The sequence below is a fragment of the Salvelinus alpinus genome, chromosome 5, assembly GCF_045679555.1.
Source record: "Salvelinus alpinus chromosome 5, SLU_Salpinus.1, whole genome shotgun sequence".
Taxonomy (NCBI): Eukaryota; Metazoa; Chordata; class Actinopteri; order Salmoniformes; family Salmonidae; genus Salvelinus; species Salvelinus alpinus.
This window is the reverse complement of record NC_092090.1, coordinates 23792805-23805388: the sequence shown is the minus strand read 5'-3', so window position 1 is coordinate 23805388 and position 12584 is coordinate 23792805. Positions and strand designations below refer to the sequence as shown.

General features: G+C 42.6%; 2 protein-coding genes across 2 annotated transcripts in view; one reads left to right on the top strand and one right to left on the bottom strand.

Moving 5' to 3' along the window:
* LOC139575764 (protein FAM227B-like) overlaps positions 1-12584 on the top strand; it is an 81157-nt gene that overhangs the window by 50385 nt on the left and 18188 nt on the right. The gene's annotated exons all lie outside the window — the stretch shown is intronic.
* fgf7 (fibroblast growth factor 7) overlaps positions 1-12584 on the bottom strand; it is a 44383-nt gene that overhangs the window by 29280 nt on the left and 2519 nt on the right. The gene's annotated exons all lie outside the window — the stretch shown is intronic.

The following is a 12584-nucleotide window of genomic DNA, read 5'->3' as shown; positions in this document are numbered from 1 at the left end:
GTGGATGTTTATTAGGAACCTGCATCACAGCTGAGTGTATGGATGTTTATTAGGAACCTGCATCACAGCTGAGTGTGTGGATGTTTATTAGGAACCTGCATCACAGCTGAGTGTATGAATGTTTATTAGGAACCTGCATCACAGCTGAGTGTGTGGATGTTTATTAGGAACCTGCATCACAGCTGAGTGTGTGGATGTTTATTAGGAACCTGCATCACAGCTGAGTGTGTGGATGTTTATTAGGAACCTTTATTAGGAACCTGCATCACAGCTGAGTGTGTGGATGTTTATTAGGAACCTGCATCACAGCTGAGTGTATGGATGTTTATTAGGAACCTGCATCACAGCTGAGTGTGTGGATGTCTATTAGGAACCTGCATCACAGCTGAGTGTATGGATGTTTATTAGGAACCTGCATCACAGCTGAGTGTATGGATGTTTATTAGGAACCTGCATCACAGCTGAGTGTGTGGATGTCTATTAGGAACCTGCATCACAGCTGAGTGTATGAATGTTATTAGGAACCTGCATCACAGCTGAGTGTGTGGATGTTTATTAGGAACCTGCATCACAGCTGAGTGTATGGATGTTTATTAGGAACCTGCATCACAGCTGAGTGTATGGATGTTTATTAGGAACCTGCATCACAGCTGAGTGTATGGATGTTTATTAGGAACCTGCATCACAGCTGAGTGTATGGATGTTTATTAGGAACCTGCATCACAGCTGAGTGTATGGATGTTTATTAGGAACCTGCATCACAGCTGAGTGTGTGGATGTTTATTAGGAACCTGCATCACAGCTGAGTGTGTGGATGTTTATTAGGAACCTGCATCACAGCTGAGTGTGTGGATGTTTATTAGGAACCTGCATCACAGCTGAGTGTATGGATGTTTATTAGGAACCTGCATCACAGCTGAGTGTATGGATGTTTATTAGGAACCTGCATCACAGCTGAGTGTATGGATGTTTATTAGGAACCTGCATCACAGCTGAGTGTGTGGATGTTTATTAGGAACCTGCATCACAGCTGAGTGTGTGGATGTTTATTAGGAACCTGCATCACAGCTGAGTGTATGGATGTTTATTAGGAACCTGCATCACAGCTGAGTGTATGGATGTTTATTAGGAACCTGCATCACAGCTGAGTGTGTGGATGTTTATTAGGAACCTGCATCACAGCTGAGTGTGTGGATGTTTATTAGGAACCTGCATCACAGCTGAGTGTGTGGATGTTTATTAGGAACCTGCATCACAGCTGAGTGTGTGGATGTTTATTAGGAACCTGCATCACAGCTGAGTGTATGGATGTTTATTAGGAACCTGCATCACAGCTGAGTGTATGGATGTTTATTAGGAACCTGCATCACAGCTGAGTGTGTGGATGTTTATTAGGAACCTGCATCACAGCTGAGTGTGTGGATGTTTATTAGGAACCTGCATCACAGCTGAGTGTATGGATGTTTATTAGGAACCTGCATCACAGCTGAGTGTGTGGATGTTTATTAGGAACCTGCATCACAGCTGAGTGTATGGATGTTTATTAGGAACCTGCATCACAGCTGAGTGTGTGGATGTTTATTAGGAACCTGCATCACAGCTGAGTGTGTGGATGTTTATTAGGAACCTGCATCACAGCTGAGTGTGTGGATGTTTATTAGGAACCTGCATCACAGCTGAGTGTATGGATGTTTATTAGGAACCTGCATCACAGCTGAGTGTATGGATGTTTATTAGGAACCTGCATCACAGCTGAGTGTATGGATGTTTATTAGGAACCTGCATCACAGCTGAGTGTATGGATGTTTATTAGGAACCTGCATCACAGCTGAGTGTGTGGATGTTTATTAGGAACCTGCATCACAGCTGAGTGTGTGGATGTTTATTAGGAACCTGCATCACAGCTGAGTGTGTGGATGTCTATTAGGAACCTGCATCACAGCTGAGTGTGTGGATGTTTATTAAGAACCTGGATCTCTTCGATATCTCTTCTCTACTCTGGTGTTTCTAATCTTTTCTAAGGGGTTCCCAATGTGTGTCTCGGTACAGCTGAGTCACAGGCGTCTGATGGTTTATGGTGCGTAACACTGAGGATGTGTCTCGGTACCGCTGAGTCACAGGCGTCTGATGGTTTATGGTGCGTAACACTGAGGATGTGTCTCGGTACCGCTGAGTCACAGGCGTCTGATGGTTTATGGTGCGTAACACTGAGGATGTGTCTCGGTACCGCTGAGTCACAGGCGTCTGATGGTTTATGGGGCGTAACACTGAGGATGTGTCTCGGTACCGCTGAGTCACAGGCGTCTGATGGTTTATGGGGCGTAACACTGAGGATGTGTCTCGGTACCGCTGAGTCATAGGCGTCTGATGGTTTATGGGGCGTAACACTGAGGATGTGTCTCGGTACCGCTGAGTCACAGGCGTCTGATGGTTTATGGGGCGTAACACTGAGGATGTGTCTCAGGTCAGATCTGGCTGCTGAGGTTATTCAGGGAGACACATGGAGGCTGACACTGACTGATAGAACAGGGCCTATCTATTATACTGTTATACTGTTATAATAGGGTCACAATATATTTGTAATACTAACAGCGTCGCAATACTATATACCGTACAGTGTATTCTATTGTAATAACAGAGTAACAATAGTATTATCTGGTATATTGATATAACAGGGTAACAAATCAATGATACTGTTGTATATCTGTTATATTGTGTTATAACATGGTAACAATACTATTATATAGTCTGTTGTACTGGATTATAACAGGGTAACAATACTATTATATAGTCTATCTGTTGTACTGGATTATAACAGGGTAACAATACTATTATATAGTCTATCTGTTGTACTGTATTATAACAGGGTAACAATACTATTATATAGTCTGTGGTACTGGATTATAACAGGATAACAATATTATTATATAGTCTATCTGTTGTACTGGATTATAACAGGATAACAATACTATTATATAGTCTATCTGTTGTACTGGTTTATAACAGGATAACAATACTATTATATAGTCTATCTGTTGTACTGGATTATAACAGGATAACAATACTATTATATAGTCTGTTGTACTGGATTATAACAGGATAACAATACTATTATGTAGTCTGTTGTACTGTATTATAACAGGACAACAATACTATTATATAGTCTGTTGTACTGGATTATAACAGGATAACAATACTATTATATAGTCTATCTGTTGTACTGGATTATAACAGGGTAACAATACTATTATATAGTATGTTGTACTGGATTATAACAGGATAACAATACTATTATAGAGTCTATCTGTTGTACTGGATTATAACAGGGTAACAATACTATTATATAGTCTGTTGTACTGGATTATAACAGGATAACAATACTATTATATAGTCTGTTGTACTGGATTATAACAGGATAACAATACTATTATATAGTCTATCTGTTGTACTGGATTATAACAGGGTAACAATACTATTATATAGTATGTTGTACTGGATTATAACAGGATAACAATACTATTATAGAGTCTATCTGTTGTACTGGATTATAACAGGGTAACAATACTATTATATAGTCTGTTGTACTGGATTATAACAGGATAACAATACTATTATATAGTCTGTTGTACTGGATTATAACAGGGTAACAATACTATTATATCGTCTGTTGTACTGGATTATAACAGGATAACAATACTATTATATCGTCTGTTGTACTGGATTATAACAGGATAACAATACTATTATATAGTCTGTTGTACTGGATTATAACAGGGTAACAATACTATTATATAGTCTGTTGTACTGGATTATAACAGGGTAACAATACTATTATATAGTCTATCTGTTGTACTGGATTATAACAGGATAACAATACTATTATATAGTCTGTTGTACTGGATTATAACAGAATAGCAATACTATTATATAGTCTGTTGTACTGGATTATAACAGGATAACAATACTATTATATAGTCTGTTGTACTGGATTATAACAGGATAACAATACTATTATATAGTCTGTTGTACTGGATTATGACAGGGTAACAATACTATTATATAGTCTATCTGTTGTACTGGATTATAACAGGATAACAATACTATTATATAGTCTGTTGTACTGGATTATAACAGGATAACAATACTATTATATAGTCTGTTGTACTGGATTATAACAGGGTAACAATACTATTATATAGTCTGTTGTACTGGATTATAACAGGATAACAATACTATTATATAGTCTGTTGTACTGGATTATAACAGGATAACAATACTATTATATAGTCTGTTGTACTGGATTATAACAGAATAGCAATACTATTATATAGTCTATCTGTTGTACTGGATTATAACAGGGTAACAATACTATTATATAGTCTGTTGTACTGGATTATAACAGGATAACAATACTATTATATAGTATATCTGTTGTACTGGGGCAACAGACACAACACACTCTGACCTTAGATATCTCTGTTTTTCTATATATTTTGGTTAGGTCAGGGTGTGACTAGGGTGGATACGCTAGTTTTGTATGTCTAAGGGTGTTGTATTGTCTAGGGGTTTTGTATGTCTATGTTGGCCTGATATGGTTCCCAATCAGAGACAGCTGTTTATCGTTGTCTCTGATTGGGGTTCATATTTAGGTAGCCATTTCCTCGTTTGTGTTGTGGGATCTTGTCTACGTATAGTTGTCTTTGTGCACATCAGTAGCTTCACGTTTCGTTTGTTCTTTATTTTGTTTTGTTCGGTGAGTTTCAGTTTATTAAAATGATGTGGAACTCTACTCACGCTGCGCCTTGGTCTCATCTTTACGACGACCGTGACAGTTGTACTGGATTATAACAGGGAAACAATACTGTTATGTAGTATATATGTTGTACTGGGGCAACAGACACAACACACTCACCAGCAAACTGTCTGGAGGGTTTAAGAGTGTTCCCATGTGTTTTTGAATAGCCTACAGCAGGGTTAGGCAACTACATTCAGCCGCAGGACGATTTCTGTCTGAGCGGATGGTCAGAACATAACTTTAATCATTTGTACACTACAAATTGACCACAACTAAGTCGAAAATAAGATTGTATTTGAAAATAACAATACTTTCATACCTTGAATACATTGAGACAAGATCACATACGTCTCTTTTTTAAATTTGTGGGAATACTTGGGAACAGATTTCCTAAATTAAACAAATTTCTAGCTGAATTCCAGGTGATTTTACAGTATTTTCTTTTGACCAAAAACAAAAATCTTAAAATGTACTAAACTTTTGGGGGGCCAAAAGAAATCAATCACTGGTTTAAACTGGCTCTTGCAGACTCCTGGCATACAGTTACAAATGATTTCCTTAAAACCAGATACAGTAAAACCTGCTCTGCTGTCTATGAAGACCCTTATTCAGTGTTTTCACTACAAGCCAACAGTCCTCTACTAGCGTCATATGTTAGTGATTCAGATTAATATGCTCTGCCAATGGCTGTGTCTGAAATCTGGTTTGCCTACTACTTACTTAAACTGCATACTGTGTACTAATCATATAAACTCAGCAAAAAAAGAAACGTCCTCTCACTGTCAACTGTGTTTATTTTCAGCAAACTTAACATGTGTAAATATTTGTATGAACATAGCAAGATTCAACAACTGAGACATAAACTGAACAAGTTCCACAGACATGTGACTAACAGAAATGGAATAATGTGTCCCTGAACAAAGGGGGGGTCAAAATCAAAAGTAACAGTCAGTATCTGGTGTGGCCACCAGCATTAAGTACTGCAGTGCATCTCCTCCTCATGGACTGCACCAGATTTGCCAGTTCTTTCTGTGAGATGTTACCCCACTCTTCCACCAAGGCACCTGCAAGTTCCTGGACATTTCTGGGGGGAATGTCCCTAGCCCTCACCCTCCGATCTAACAGGTCCCAGACTTGCTCAATGGGATTGAGATCTGGGCTCTTCGCTGGCCATGGCAGAACACTGACATTCCTGTTTTCCAGGGAATCCCGCACAGAACGAGCAGTATTGCTGGTGGCATTGTCATGCTGGAGGGTCATGTCAGGATGAGCCTGCAGGAAGGGTACCACATGAGGGAGGAGGATGTCTTCCCTGTAACGCACAGCATTGAGATTGCCTGCAATGACAACAAGCTCAGTCCGATGATGCTGTGACACACCGCCCCAGACCATGACGGACCCTCCACCTCCAAATCGCTCCCGCTCCAGAGTACAGGCCTCGGTGTAACGCTCATTACTTCGATGATAAACGCGAATCCGACCATCACCCCTGGTGAGACAAAACCGTGACTCGTCAGTGACAAGCACTTTTTGCCAGTCCTGTCTGGTCCAGCGACGGTGGGTTTGTGCCCATAGTCGACGTTGTTGCAGGTGATGTCTGGTGAGGACCTGCCTTACAACAGGCCTACAAGCTCTCAGTCCAGCCTCTCTCAGCTTATTGCGGACAGTCTGAGCACTGATGGAGGGATTGTGTGTTCCTGGTGTAACTAGGGCAGTTGTTGTTTCCATCCTGTACCTGTCCCGTAGGTGTGATGTTCGGCTGTACGATCCTGTGCAGGTGTTGTTACACGTGGTCTGCCACTGCGAGGACGATCAGCTGTTCGTCCTGTCTCCCTGTAGCGCTGTCTTCGGCGTCTCACCGTACGGACATTGAAATTTATTGCCCTGGCCACATCTGCAGTCCTCATGCCTCCTTGCAGCATGCCTAAGGCACGTTCACGCAGATGAGCAGGGACCCTGGGCATCTTTCTTTTGTTGTTTTTCAGAGTCAGTAGAAAGGCCTCTTTAGTGTCCTAAGTATGTATTGCTGTGACCTTAATTGCCTACCGTCTGTAAGCTGTTAGTGTCTTAACGACCGTTCCACAGGTGCATGTTCATTCATTATTTATGGTTCATTGAACAAGCATGGGAAAAAGTGTTTAAACCCTTTACAATGAAGATCTGTGAAGTTATTTGGATTTTTACGAATTATCTTTGAAAGACAGGGTCCTGAAAAGGGGACGTTTCTTTTTTTGCTGAGTTTACTATTTAGAACATACTGTTTAATAAAAACCTAATGCAGTAAGCAACAAATATCAGCATACTAGGCTCATCCTACTGAGAATGCGTCATCTCATGCACAATTGTGTTGATTCCTGCCATTGTTTCATTTTGGTACTTAAAATGTAGGATAGCAAAAGGCAAAAATGTCATTATTATCCGTCTGGTGAGTGGTTGAGCCTTCTTGGTTGCGTGACATCACTCCTAGTCCTAACCAAAACGCAAAACACTGGCGGGCAATTTCTCTCACCTCGGATCTAAAACCAGTAGTAACCACCAACTTTAATGACAGTTATCTTACAATTCAAATACATATCTAATATTCCTGCACCGCAGTAACATTGTCGCCGAGGAATGCTTGTTCGCTAGCTACAGGGTTTGAGTCACCTCAGCTGTTTTTTTATGAAACAGTTCAGCTAGCAATGCTAGGTAGCTAGCTAACGTTAGCTGAACGACATCTAGACTCGGAAGTTTATGCATGGCCACATAGACACGGGATTCAGGGGCCAGCTGGTGAGATATGATTCTACTATGGGCAACAACAACTGGATGCTAGTTTGTTTTCAACAAAATATGTCAAACTCATAGCTGTATAGTTTATCCAGTGACCATCGCATTTAGAAGGATAGCTACTGACTGAAATGTAGCTAGCTCACTGGCCAGGCAGTAGCCACTACTCGCCAGCTAATTGTCGATTTCCTATTCTTTGGAACATTTGGGTTGACTTGCTCATATCAAGCAACAGACAGTTTGTATACATTTTTAAAATAATAATTTGTGGACTTGCTTTATGAATAATTGGTATGTAGCTGGAAGTCGGTGCTCACTGATCATCCCAGCGAGCACGCCTTTTCAGTGCATCTGTGTGATGTCACACACCCAAAAAGGCTCAACCAAGCGCCCGACGTAACTCATGAATATTAATGACTTTGCCTCCAGCTATCCTACGAAAGGAAATTTTGATTTTGGTACAGCACGTCCCCTCAGCTGATTATCAGCTGTTGTGAAAGCCATGAGTCTGGAAAGACCATTCTCTTCTTCAATAGCGTGCAGAGTATTCTACTAGATGAAAAGCGGAAATGAGTAAGACATCCTGGCATTTAAAGCATATTCTTATTATTTTACGAAATGTCACGTATTATAAAACATACCCAAAATGCCTACTATTTAGAACGCAAATATGGGTATTCAGGCACCGACTTGTATCTCGTCCGGTGTAATATACTAAACTATAGGCCTGTTAGCTCATACAGTACAGACTTGTATCTCGTCCGGTGTAATATACTAAACTATAGGCCTGTTAGCTCATACAGTACAGACTTGTATCTCGTCCGGTGTAATATACTAAACTATAGGCCTGTTAGCTCATACAGTACAGTATGTTACCTGTGTTTGTTTTGGTTGTCAGGTTGGACTAACACAGTGGACAGGACATTGAGCAGAATACCCTGAGAAACAGATCCTATGCCTGTTCCTGTAACAGCCTCTTAACACTGTCCACCCTGAGAAACAGATCCTATGCCTGTTCCTGTAACAGCCTCTTAACACTGTCCACCCTGAGAAACAGATCCTATGCCTGTTCCTGTAACAGCCTCTTAACACTGTCCACCCTGAGAAACAGATGCTATGCCTGTTCCTGTAACAGCCTCTTAACACTGTCCACCCTGAGAAACAGATGCTATGCCTGTTCCTGTAACAGCCTCTTAACACTGTCCACCCTGAGAAACAGATGCTATGCCTGTTCCTGTAACAGTATCTCATTGTTGGGGTACTCTCTTGTTTTAGCATAAAGGGTTAGAAAGACTGACTAGAAAACAAGAGAAACTGGATGATTTAGTCTGCTCTAGTCAGCACAAATAGCACATACATGTATGTATCTAAATGACTTCCTGTCAGCCATTGGAGTACATCAAGTTCCATCACAAGTCTCAGACACTAGTTTGAAAGACTGTCAGAGTTCACTTCATAATCCATCGCTGAACTTGTTCACTGTATGAGTAAAGTCTTAGATTGTCGTCTGTGCTCAGAGATGCTCTTAACGAAAAATATAGTTCAGGTCGGTGAGAACAAACTGTTGTGACCAACAGTTACTCTTTCCCCACTTTGTCATGTTTGTGTCCTCCTGTCTGCCTGTCTGCCTGCCTGCCTGTCTGTCTGTCTGTCTGTCTGTCTGTCTGTCTGTCTGTCTGTCTGTGCAGCGGTTGTGTTCAAGGCTGGTTAGTCCCCCAAGCCCTACTCACTTCACCTCGGCCCTGCCCTGCCCACCTCACTTCACCTCGGCCCAGCCCAGCCCTCACCCCAGCCCAGCCTAGCCCAGGCCAGAGAGGAACAGAGCAATATGAATCAAAGATTTATTAGCTGTATTCATGCCCATGCTGGGCTCTTCAAAGGCCTGTCTGCCTGTGTGTGCGTGTGTGTGTGTGTGTACGTGCGTGTGTGTGTGCGTGCCTGCATGTCTCCCTGCTTGCTATTGTCAGACACATCTGGGTGGATCCATTTCTCTGCTTTTCAAGGCCAGTTTTTGTTTCGCAAGACCCATCTTCCCCCTCCTCACCAGAGACAGAGGCTACCCTGGTCACGCCAACATTCCACAGCCAGATAGACAGGCTACCCTGGTCACGCCAACATTCCACAGCCAGATAGACAGGTAGACAGGCTACCCTGGTCACCAACATTCCACAGCCAGGTAGACAGGCTACCTTGGTCACGTCTACATTCCACAGCCAGATAGACATGCTACCCTGGTCACCAACATTCCACAGCCAGATAGACAGGTAGACAGGCTACCCTGGTCACGCCAACATTCCACAGCCAGATAGACAGGCAACCCTGGTCACACCCACATTCCACAGCCAGGTAGACAGGCTACACTGGTCACACTAACATTCCACAGCCAGGTAGACAGGCTACACTGGTCACACTAACATTCCACAGCCAGATAGACAGGCTATCCTGGTCACGCCAACATTCCACAGCCAGATAGACAGGCAACCCTGGTCACACCCACATTCCACAGCCAGGTAGACAGGCTACCCTGGTCACACCAACATTCCACAGCCAGGTAGACAGGATACCCTAGTCACACTAACATTCCACAGCCAGATAGACAGGCTATCCTGGTCACGCCAACATTCCACAGCCAGGTATACAGGCTACCCTGGTCACGCCAACATTCCACAGCCAGATAGACAGGCATATGGACAGGTGAGCAGGCAGACAGACAGATAGATAGATAGACAGGCGGGCGTGTGAGCAGACAGACAGGTAGACAGGCTACCCTGGTCACGCCAGCATTCCACTGACACACAGACAGATAGACAGACAGGCAGGGAGGGAGGCAGGCAGACGGGCAGGTGAGCAGACAGGCAAACAGACAGACAGGCGGGCGGGCGGAGAGTGAAGAGACAGACAGACAGACATTATTGAAACCTATAGAGTGATTGTTTTGATGTCACACTCACACACACTAACTCCGTATCTCTGTGGATAGACTAGGTCAGCTTGGGCTACTTCACTGAGGTGTTTAATATGTGCGTGGGTGTGTGCGTGCTTCATGCCAGTTCATTTGTCCTGAGCGTCTGCATCCCCAGCCCCAACTCCCAGCCCCTTGGTTTACTTCATTAGTGGCTGTGTTTACATGGTGTTATGGTTTGCTTGGCCAGAGCCCACACCTGCTTCACTTTACCTCTGTCACTTTGGCTGCCCTAACAGAGACACATGACCCATTACCAGTGTGATTACACTGCAGAGGGAACATTGGACAATAACATCAGGCTGCTCCAGGGAGTCCCAGAGGGGAGAGAGCTAGCTGCTATATGACCGTGTTCCAACATCCTTATTACTCACTCAACAGACTGGGAGATAACTCACATAGACACAGAGGAATCTGCCAGCTGAGCTCTCTGTCTCTCCGCTTCTTGGTTTTTCTCCCTGTTTGTTTTTTGGTTTCTCTCTCTCTGTTTTTCTGCTCTCTCTGTTTTTCTGCTCTCTGTTTCTTTCTTCACTTTCTTTCCCCCTTTCTATTGCTCTCTCTCTCTCTCTCTCTCTCCATCTCTGACTAGACATGAGTGACTAAGATCTCAGCAACGTGGACATTGCTCAACCATATTGTTATTAGCAGTAACACATCAGCCGTAAAAATGTTTAGACATCTCTGAGAGTCTAAAGCAGCCCATAAATATACAGTGAGTAGAATGTTTAAGTCACCCTCTCTACATCTACTGTTGCTGAGAGTCTACTCAGAACCACCTGTTAGTAAGAGATGAATCCTACAACACAGACTGGAATTCAATCAAACCTGCCCCACCAGTTTACGCGGTATCTATCTTTGTTTACAAACTACGACCTGCGCAATATGAGTTTGTTTGATTGAATTCCATTGAAGTGATGAGTCCTAAGACAACACATACTGTAGATGTTAAGATGTGGATAATAAAACCAGCCTTACTGTAGCAATTAATGGGGTATAAAACATATAATATAACATTTGGATCTGTAACATTACTGTAACATTTGGCGGGTCTTATAGATATAGATATACACTAGATAGATAATTCTTACTGTAACAGTTGGCGAGTTAAGGGTTAATTAGGGCTAAGTGCATTGCTCAAGGGTACATCAACAGATTTTCACCTTGTCGGTTCAGGGATTCGAACTAGGGTCCTGTCGGTTACTGGCTCAATGCTCTAACCCAGCGGTGTCAAACTAATTTTGTTCCAGGAGCCCCTATTTGGTCGAGGTCCACGGGCCACACCAAAAATTGGCTATATTTTCGCTCCGTTAAAAATAGCTTTCTATCCATCGTTTTGGGAATTTTCAATGCTCCCGGACTGTCTAGCTTTCATTTCTGGGATTATTAGCGAGCTGGACAGAGTCAAGAAACTGTATGATTGTAGGTCCATTATCATTTATACTCAGTTTTGATTTGGTTTTAGTCATTTTAAAGTATATTGAGTTCGTTCCCCCTCGAGTGCCCGGACACACCTGCTCTAACCTGCTAGGCTACCTGCTGCCCTATACAGTGTATAGATCAGTCTCACTGTAACAGTTGGTGGGGTCTTATAGATAGATATACAGTATATAGATCAGTCTTACTGTAACAGTTGGTGGGGTCTTATATATATATATACACAGTATATAGATCAGTCTCACTGTAACAGTTGGTGGCGTTTTATAGATAGATATACAGTATATAGATGAGTCTTACTGTAACAGTTGGCATGGGGGGCAGATTGGGTCTTCCTGGGGAATATATCTATACATCAACATTCTTTTTTTTTTTTACAGCAGCTGCCACTATTTAGCAGCGGAGGCCACTATTTAGCAGCGGAGGCCACGATTTAGCAGCGGAGGCCACGATTTAGCAGCGGCGGCCACGATTTAGCAGCGGAGGCCACGATTTAGCAGCGGAGGCCACGATTTAGCAGCGGAGGCCACTATTTAGCAGCGGCGGCAACGATTTAGCAGCGGCGGCTACGATTTAACATCGGCAGCCACTATTTAGCAGCGGCGGCTACGATTTAACAGCGGC